Source organism: Cyprinodon variegatus, unplaced genomic scaffold (genome assembly GCF_000732505.1).
Source record: "Cyprinodon variegatus isolate N-32 unplaced genomic scaffold, C_variegatus-1.0 Scaffold798, whole genome shotgun sequence".
Classification (NCBI taxonomy): domain Eukaryota; kingdom Metazoa; phylum Chordata; class Actinopteri; order Cyprinodontiformes; family Cyprinodontidae; genus Cyprinodon; species Cyprinodon variegatus.
In genome coordinates, this window is record NW_015151251.1 from 276,915 (window position 1) to 285,179 (window position 8,265).

Below are 8,265 nucleotides of genomic sequence, written 5' to 3' on the forward strand. Positions count from 1 at the left end.
GATGGATGGATGGATGGATGGATGGATGGATGGATGGATGGATGGATGGATGGATGGATGGATGGATGGATGGATGGATGGATGGAGATTACTGTTTTATATTAAAATCGATCCATCCACCCATTTTCTGTCACACTTTATCCCATCTGGGGTCACGAGGGGTGCTAGTGCATATTCCAGCTGTCTATGCATGAGAGGCCTTGTATGAAAAGTGCAGTGCACCCCATGAAAATAAGTACCATGTCCTCGATACAATGCACACGTTTGCAGACTAGCAAACTGCTAATACTCCTGCTTTTACAGTGGAAATCATATTGATAAACAATCAACAAGTTAATTTCCCTTTAGGACTAAAAGAGTATTTTTGATTTATTTTTATTACATTGCTTTAAACAATATATACTGGATGAGTTTTTCAACTTTAGAAGGAGCGAGGGTATACTTAATTAGCCTCATCTGGTTTCTATGTTTCACTGAAACTCAGGACTACAGTTGGTCCAGGAAGACTGAACAAGTCCCTCTGCAAAATAATTGAAGTGTGTGGAGAGCATAAAGTTCCAGAGCATTCACTTTTCTTTTGACTTAGAACACACCCCACATGGTTAAGAAGGCCATTGGAACTTCTTGCTCAGAAAGCTGTCACGCTCTAATTTCCTCACTCAGCTACTCACAAACAGGGTCAAGCCTCCAGTGTCTGCGCATGAATGTGGTGTGGGAGCTGCATATAGGAAGAAACAAACACCACCAGTAAAAATGGAAGCGCTCATCTCATCTCATCTCATCTCATCTAGGGCTGCAACTAATGATAACCTGTCGATTATTTCTTTTGATTAATCAATTAATAATTAAATTCCCAAAGGTTCCTTCAATAAGATTTATTTTTATTTATGAAATTAAACAAAGGGGAAACTAAAACTTTTCCACTTGAGGGGTTTGGATACAGCATATTGACAGACATTTTGTTTTTATCTTAACTGTAAAATCTTTTTAAATATATTTTTTACAATTTTGGTATAATTACTGCTTTGTCAGCTAAAGGCATGTTTTATGCTCTATATAGTCCAATCAATGATTGATCGATTACTAAATTAGTTTATGTTTATTTCAATAATTGGATTAATCGCGATTGTTTCAGTCCTAATCTCATCTCATTGACAGGACCTGGCAATAGCTGTTCTTTATGTATTTAGCGTACTACATTTCAACGTACATATGTTTCTTTTACATCTTCTATGTGTTTCTCAGTTTTGTTTACATTTTTTTATAAGAGTGTTTTAATTTTACATTTTTCGTATGTTGCTTTTGCATTTTAGGCTTAGAGTCTCTGCAAAATGTTATGGTTTCATTATACCAAAAAAGATTCTCCATTCTTCTTTCAGTATTTAGCAACTGAACTTAAATGACCAGATCAGCGGCGACAGAAAGCACAGAACCTCTGGAGAAATATCCCAAAATTGAAGAAGATACACGGATTGTTAAAAAGAAAGATTTTGTTCTTTTCATGGTTGAAGTGATCAATTGCAGTGCACAGACAACAAGAAAAAACGAAAAAAAAAAAATCAAAATAATAGTGAAAGCTGCTGAAAAAATTTCTGAAAGTTAAAGACTGAAACTGGAAAATGGTTGAAAGCACGATGGGAAAACCAATAAGACTATCAGAAACTGGCAGAGGGACAATGACTTAAAGATAGATTAAAATTATTAGGGAAATGTGATTAAGTATTTATTATGTTGAGTTAAGTTAAAGGTTTTCTGTTTTTGTTTTTTTGTTTCTGGGGTGAGCCGTTTTCTGTTTCCTTGCTTTACTCCATATCAGTTGGTGGCGGTAATGCACTTCTCACTAGTTTGCCAACCGCCATAAAACCTCACAAGAAGAAGAAGACAGACAGACAGACAGACAGACAGACAGACAGACAGACAGACAGACACACACACACACACACACACACACACACACACACACACACACACACACACACTCTCTCTCTCTCTCTCTCTCTCATTTTTTTTTGTCTTACTTTTAACAGCACTTAATTTACACAATTCAAACATATAAACAATTGATGTAAAACAAGTGTCAGTTAAAAATCACTATTAAAGTAAAAACAACTGTCAATTAAAATCATTGAATGAGGAGCTTGTTAAAATGCAGTTCTCTATCATCTGACGCAGAACATAAAATGTTTTTAAAACCTTACAACTGAATAAAATCCTCCATGTTTTGTGTGGCTCTGTGGAAGTGAAATTCCAGCCTGATCCTGGCTTTAACATTGCACCTCCACAGGGCCACGGCGTCAAGGTGAGGTCATTCCTGCAGTCTGTCTCTACGGGACAAATAAATAGCCATTGTAGCTTCACTGATTAAGAAGTTTAAAAGTCTGGTCTTTGAATTGTTGCTTTTGTTTTGACAGACTCCTCCAACAAATAGAGAAGTTGCAAAACTGTGCCAAAAAGACTAAAAACATTTGTTGAAAGGCTAAAAATTGTCTTTAGTCTGACGCAGTCCATAAAAACATGAAAAACATTTTGAGACAGACTGCAGAAGGGACAGTCGTTTAAAACACCTCAATTGATGACGGATAAAAATGAGTTTGTGGCAATGGCGCCATGTAGAAACCTCCACTGGAGATGGCCAGTTCTTTTTTTAATCGGAGGCTTATATAAAGTCCTCCACTGGGGTGCTCTGCAGGGGCGGAGCTAGAAGGGGGGCCAGGGGTGGCCATTGCCACCCTAAGCCAATCATTGGCCACCCCTGTGGCCACCCATACCACTTTTTCCCTCTAATACAGACAGTGGCAACAGTAGTACTCTCAAATGGAATATTCAAACCGTTTTAATTTTTCATATATTAGCATTTACTTGACAACAAAAACAAAGTGGTTAATTATGCACATAATATACTGAAATTAAAGATAAGTACAGAATTCATGCTCTTTTCAGAACTAGATTTGATGTTATTTGGGGTAAAGAGAAAATGATGTGTCTCTGCTCATCATCTAGGAGTCCTCAGTGAAATCATAGATAAATAACTATTTTAATAAAAACGTATTAAATAATCAATTTATGTAGATATTTTTACTTTTAAATATCATTTATTTGCAGAAGGATTATTGATATAAACAAATAATGACAATGGAAAAGATTTTTGCCCCAGAACTTATACCTGAAAGAATTGTATCCACTATATGTGCGTCTATTTGTTAGTAAAGGCTGTAAAGGATAGTTTGTCTTCATTTAGAAAATATGGATGTTGTGCTCATTAATTTTCCTGTTGGAACAGTGTAGCTTAACCCTGAGGTTCTATCGCCTATCCACTTTTGGCCACCCCTCAACGTACAGTGGTTATTGCCTGGCCACCCCTATAAAAATTTTAGGCTACGCCTCTGGTGCTCTGCCAGCAATTTTATCAGTCCATAAGTAGACTGCATGGTTCTCCAGGTGTCTTTGAGTCATTATTTTTGAGCCGGCTCGATAAACAGTTTTTTGGTCCATGCCTAATAAAACCATCTTCTGTGCGTCCAGGCTGGAGAGCAGAGGTGCGCTTTGCTCCGGGAGCTGGGTGTACAGGGTCAGGCCAGGAAAGGAGTCCGTTGGGTCTGGTTGGCTCTGTCCTTCATAGTAAGCGCAGAGAAGGCTCCTCTCCTTGGCCGACAGCTTTCCCCTCAGGAGGTCCAGGAAGCACCGCACCAGCCTGGCGGACCGTACCCCCATCACGGAAGAGCGGCAAGTTAGTGAAGAGAGCAGATGCGTAGTTTTGAGCTCTGGGTAGCAAACTTCTTGAATAACAGTAGAACAGTTATGAAGCCCTGAATTTACACATAAAAAAAAGGAATTTCGTCGTAACTAACAATAATAATAACTTAAAGCCTCATGTGAAAACGAGAAAGAAAACTACAAGCAAGAGGAAAACACTGACAGCAATGGATAACAACAAAGCTAACACCAAAACCAACAAGGCTCTGCTAACTCACGACTACTGCATGGACACCGATACCAGAGGGACGAAAAATACCCTTACATCACCATGCAAAACTGCTGTACCACACAAAAAGACGAAAGGAGACGATAAGGTCAGTTCCAATGCATCCAATGCCAAGATTTTAGAAGCTGTTGAAAATCTACAGAAAATGATGCTGAACTTTGGAGAAGAAATGAAACAGAACACGCTCTCCATTGCAAATATTGCCAAAGTGGTGGAGTTCAATAGTGCTGAAATTCAAGATTGTAAGAAAAAAAAACGAATAGATGGAAAGTGAAATTGCTCATCTTAAAACCACGAACGCCGAGCTGACAAAGAAGGTCCAAGATTGTGAAAGAAAAGCAACAGAATCAGAGCGCTATAAAAGAAGATGGAATCTGCGCATCAAAGGCTTAAAAGAGCGAAAGGACGAAGATACAAGACAGGAAGTCGCAAACCTCATCAGACAGATTATGCCACATTGGAAAGAAAAGATGGACTCTATCCTGGACACTGTACATTGTCTTGGCCCAAACAACACCAACCACCGAGGGCAGATTATTGTACAGTTTTCAGGACAGTTATTCAAACAAACTCTGGCGATCCACTAAACAACATCTCATCTGCAGTGAGCTCAACATCCGTTTCGCTGAAGACAGAGAAGCACAGCTGGCCCTGTGGCCCAAAGTAGAGCAAGCACGGAAAGCTGGAATAAAGGCGGTATTTAAAGGTCCATATGCCTTTATCAACGGTCAACGAGTTATTCCTTAGAGACACAATAGTTCTACACAACATTTCTAACTTCAAATAACCTTATCAGTTCAGGAGTTATGTTACCTATAGTTCAATTTGTTCTCAGGTAAAACCCATTTAAATACTATTCAACCCTATTTTACTTATTTTTCTACTTTTTTTGTTATTGTATTAATTCCTTATGTCTAACTTGAAAAGTGAACTTTCGCTAATTTCTGTTAATGCAAGGGGACTAAGAGATTTGACTAAAAGGAAATTTTTCTTTTTATTTTGTAAAGGGAAAAATGCTAATATAATATTCTTACAAGAAACTCACTCAAAACATGATGATAGCAACTTTTGGACTAAACAATGGGGAGATGAAGCTTATTTTTGTCATGGTTCTTCAAGGTCAGCAGGGGTCGCTATTCTGCTAAAAAACTTCCAAGGTCAGGTAATCTCAAGTAAAATGGATGAAAAAGGTCACTAGTTATTCCTCACTGTCTGTTTGGATAACCTTACTTTTATTTTGTTAAATATATATGGTTATAATATTCAAAACCAGAACAAATTATTGCTAGAAGAAATAACCCTTAGACCACCTAAAATTACTTTACTTAACAAACAAGTTTGTAATTGGTGGTGATCTCAACCTTGTTCAAGATGAATATTATGATAAAATTTAGTAGACGTGTGGCGTCATCTTAACCCTAATTATATAAAATATTCATGGTCTAGTTCAAATAGCAAATCAAGACTTGATTACTGGGTTACAAAAAATTAATTATTAATCAATGACATCAACTCAGACATTTCTGCTGCACCGTTAACTTACCAAAGTCTTATTTCCTTACAAATTAAACCTCAAAACTGGAAACCAGGCGCAAATAAATATTGGAAATTTAACTACAGTCTTCCAAAAAATGACACATACTGTCAAAAAAAAAAATCAAAGAATTAATCCAGAATATAAAGCATTCTAAAGAATTAAATGACCCTGTTCAAAAATGGGAATTCCTAAAGTACAAGATCAGCCAATTTTCTATCTCATTCAGTAAACAAATTAAAAAAGAACTCCAAAGAAAAGAACTTGATATTGTACAACAACTAAATATATATTGCAATAAACCCAACCCATCAAGTGAAGACAAACAAAAAATGCGAATCCTCCTAAATAAACTGGATGAAATGTATATTCAAAAGGCCAAAGGAGCCTTTATTAGATCAAGAGCGAAATGGATCAAGGAAGGAGAAAAAAACACGGCCTACTTTTGTAATAAGACAACAACAAAATTCTATCCAATCCTTAATAATAAACAATGTTGAAGCAATTTATATACTTCCAAATTCTCAGAATCAAAATCTCACACCTTTCTTAATCAAATTGAAACATTTATCCCCAAAATAGATGATAACTACAAAAAAATCTGCAACAACATTATTACAATAGAAGAACTTGATAAGGCTGTTAACCGTGTATCATTAAACAAAGCACCAGGTCCCAATGGACTTACTGGGAACTTTAATAAACACTTTTGGAAAGAAATCAAAATATTAATGCATCAAGTTTTTACAGACATCTTTAAAAGTCATACTATACCTACCACAATGAAACAAGGAATTACTATTATTATTATGTATCCCAAAACCAGACAAGGACCCCAGAATTATTGAAAATAGAAGACCCATTACACTCAGAAATTCAGATTATAAATTATTGACATACATATTTACCATAAGTCTACAATCCGGAATCTCAAACATAATTGCAGAATCTCAATCTGGTTTCCTAAAAGGAAGATCAATTCACAACAATATTAGACTGGTAAAAGACCTAATTGAATATAGCAATTAATGTTGGAATTCCTCAAGGTTGTCCCATTTCACCATATCTGTTTAACTTAGTTGCAGAAATGTTAGCGATCTATCTTAAAAATTGTGCAGACATTGAGAAATTAGACGTTTTCGGTACAGAATTAATCATTAGCTAGTTAGCAGATGACACCACCGTTTTTTTAAAAGATCTCAAACAAGTTCCAATTGTAATTGATAAAATTAAACTTTTTTTCAGAAGCTTCAGGACTAACGCTAAATATAAAAAAAATGAACTTATAGCTATTCATGACACCCCTCTAAAAGAAATATCCAACATTCTAATTAAATCTGAAATTAAATACTTGGGAACTATTGTAACCAAAAATCATAACTCAACCTTAACTATTAGAAACAGAATTAAAGCAAGTAAATCCAAACTTAACTCATGGCTTCAATGAGAGCTCTCTATTTTAGGGCGAATTTACTTATCCAAAATGGAATGTTTGTCAAGGTTAATTTATTCAACTTATAGTACTGCCATCCCAAATAGCATAACCAAAACTATTTACCAAATTAACATGAACTTTATTTGGAAAAACAGGCCACACTACTTACGAAAAAGTCATATGGTCAAAGAAATTAAAGATGGCGGTCTGAAAGTAATTAACTTTGAATGTCTTAACGGAACCCTTAAGATTAACTGGTTGAAATCCTGGATTAAAAATTCTAATTTATTCTGGTATTGTGTTCCTAATTATATATTTAAAAAAATAGGTGGTCTAAAACTAGTACTCTTAGCTGATTAAAAAATACATAAATTACCCATTAAACTATCAGAGTTCCATCAACAAGTATTACTATACTGGAAAATGATATATGTTCATAACTACTCGCCACACTCCTCTATCATATGGAATAATAGATTTATTCTACATCGCAATAAATCATTATTCTACAAAGATTGGATGGAGAAGAATATTTGGTCTATTATACACTTAATGGACACTAATGTTTGCATATTACATTACAAAAAATTCTGTACAAAATATTAGTTCCTCCCTCCAAAAGATGAATTTACAAGATTACTTAACGCCTTGCCAAAACAATTTATTAATCAGATTCAAAATATAATAATATATCATACAATTACCCCAAAGCTACCCAATTTATCTATTAATGGAATATCAATCACTGATCAAAAATTCAATAACCACACAATTAGAAACTGTCTAAACAAAACTTTGTTCCCTGGGAAAATAAATAAAAATAATATTCTTTGCAAATCTGAACAAAAATCAATTGAAATACTAAGAACTTCTTTTTTTTAAACTTCCCATACAACCAAAAGCTAAAGAAACTCACTTTAAATGTTTAAATGCAATCTACCCCTCAAAAGAACTACTAAGAATTGGTTTAATATTGATAAATGCTCATTCTGTGAAAGTGATGTAGAAACTATAGACCATGTCTTCTATGAATGCAGTCAGACTAAAACATTTTGGAATTGCTTAGAAAGATGGATCAAATCAAAAATTGCACTCCCTAACTCTATCTCTAGAGATATGGTAGTTTTTGGAATACTATTGAAAGACAAAACAATAGAACTCTGTTGTAACCTAATTTTATGTTTAGCAAAATTCTTTATTCATAAACAGAGAGTATTGAGATCATCCTCAATCTTAAGTATGTTTTTATCTGAATTCAAGTTATATTTGACATCTCTTGAATGTATCGAATCTTACAAATATCTAACTGAAATA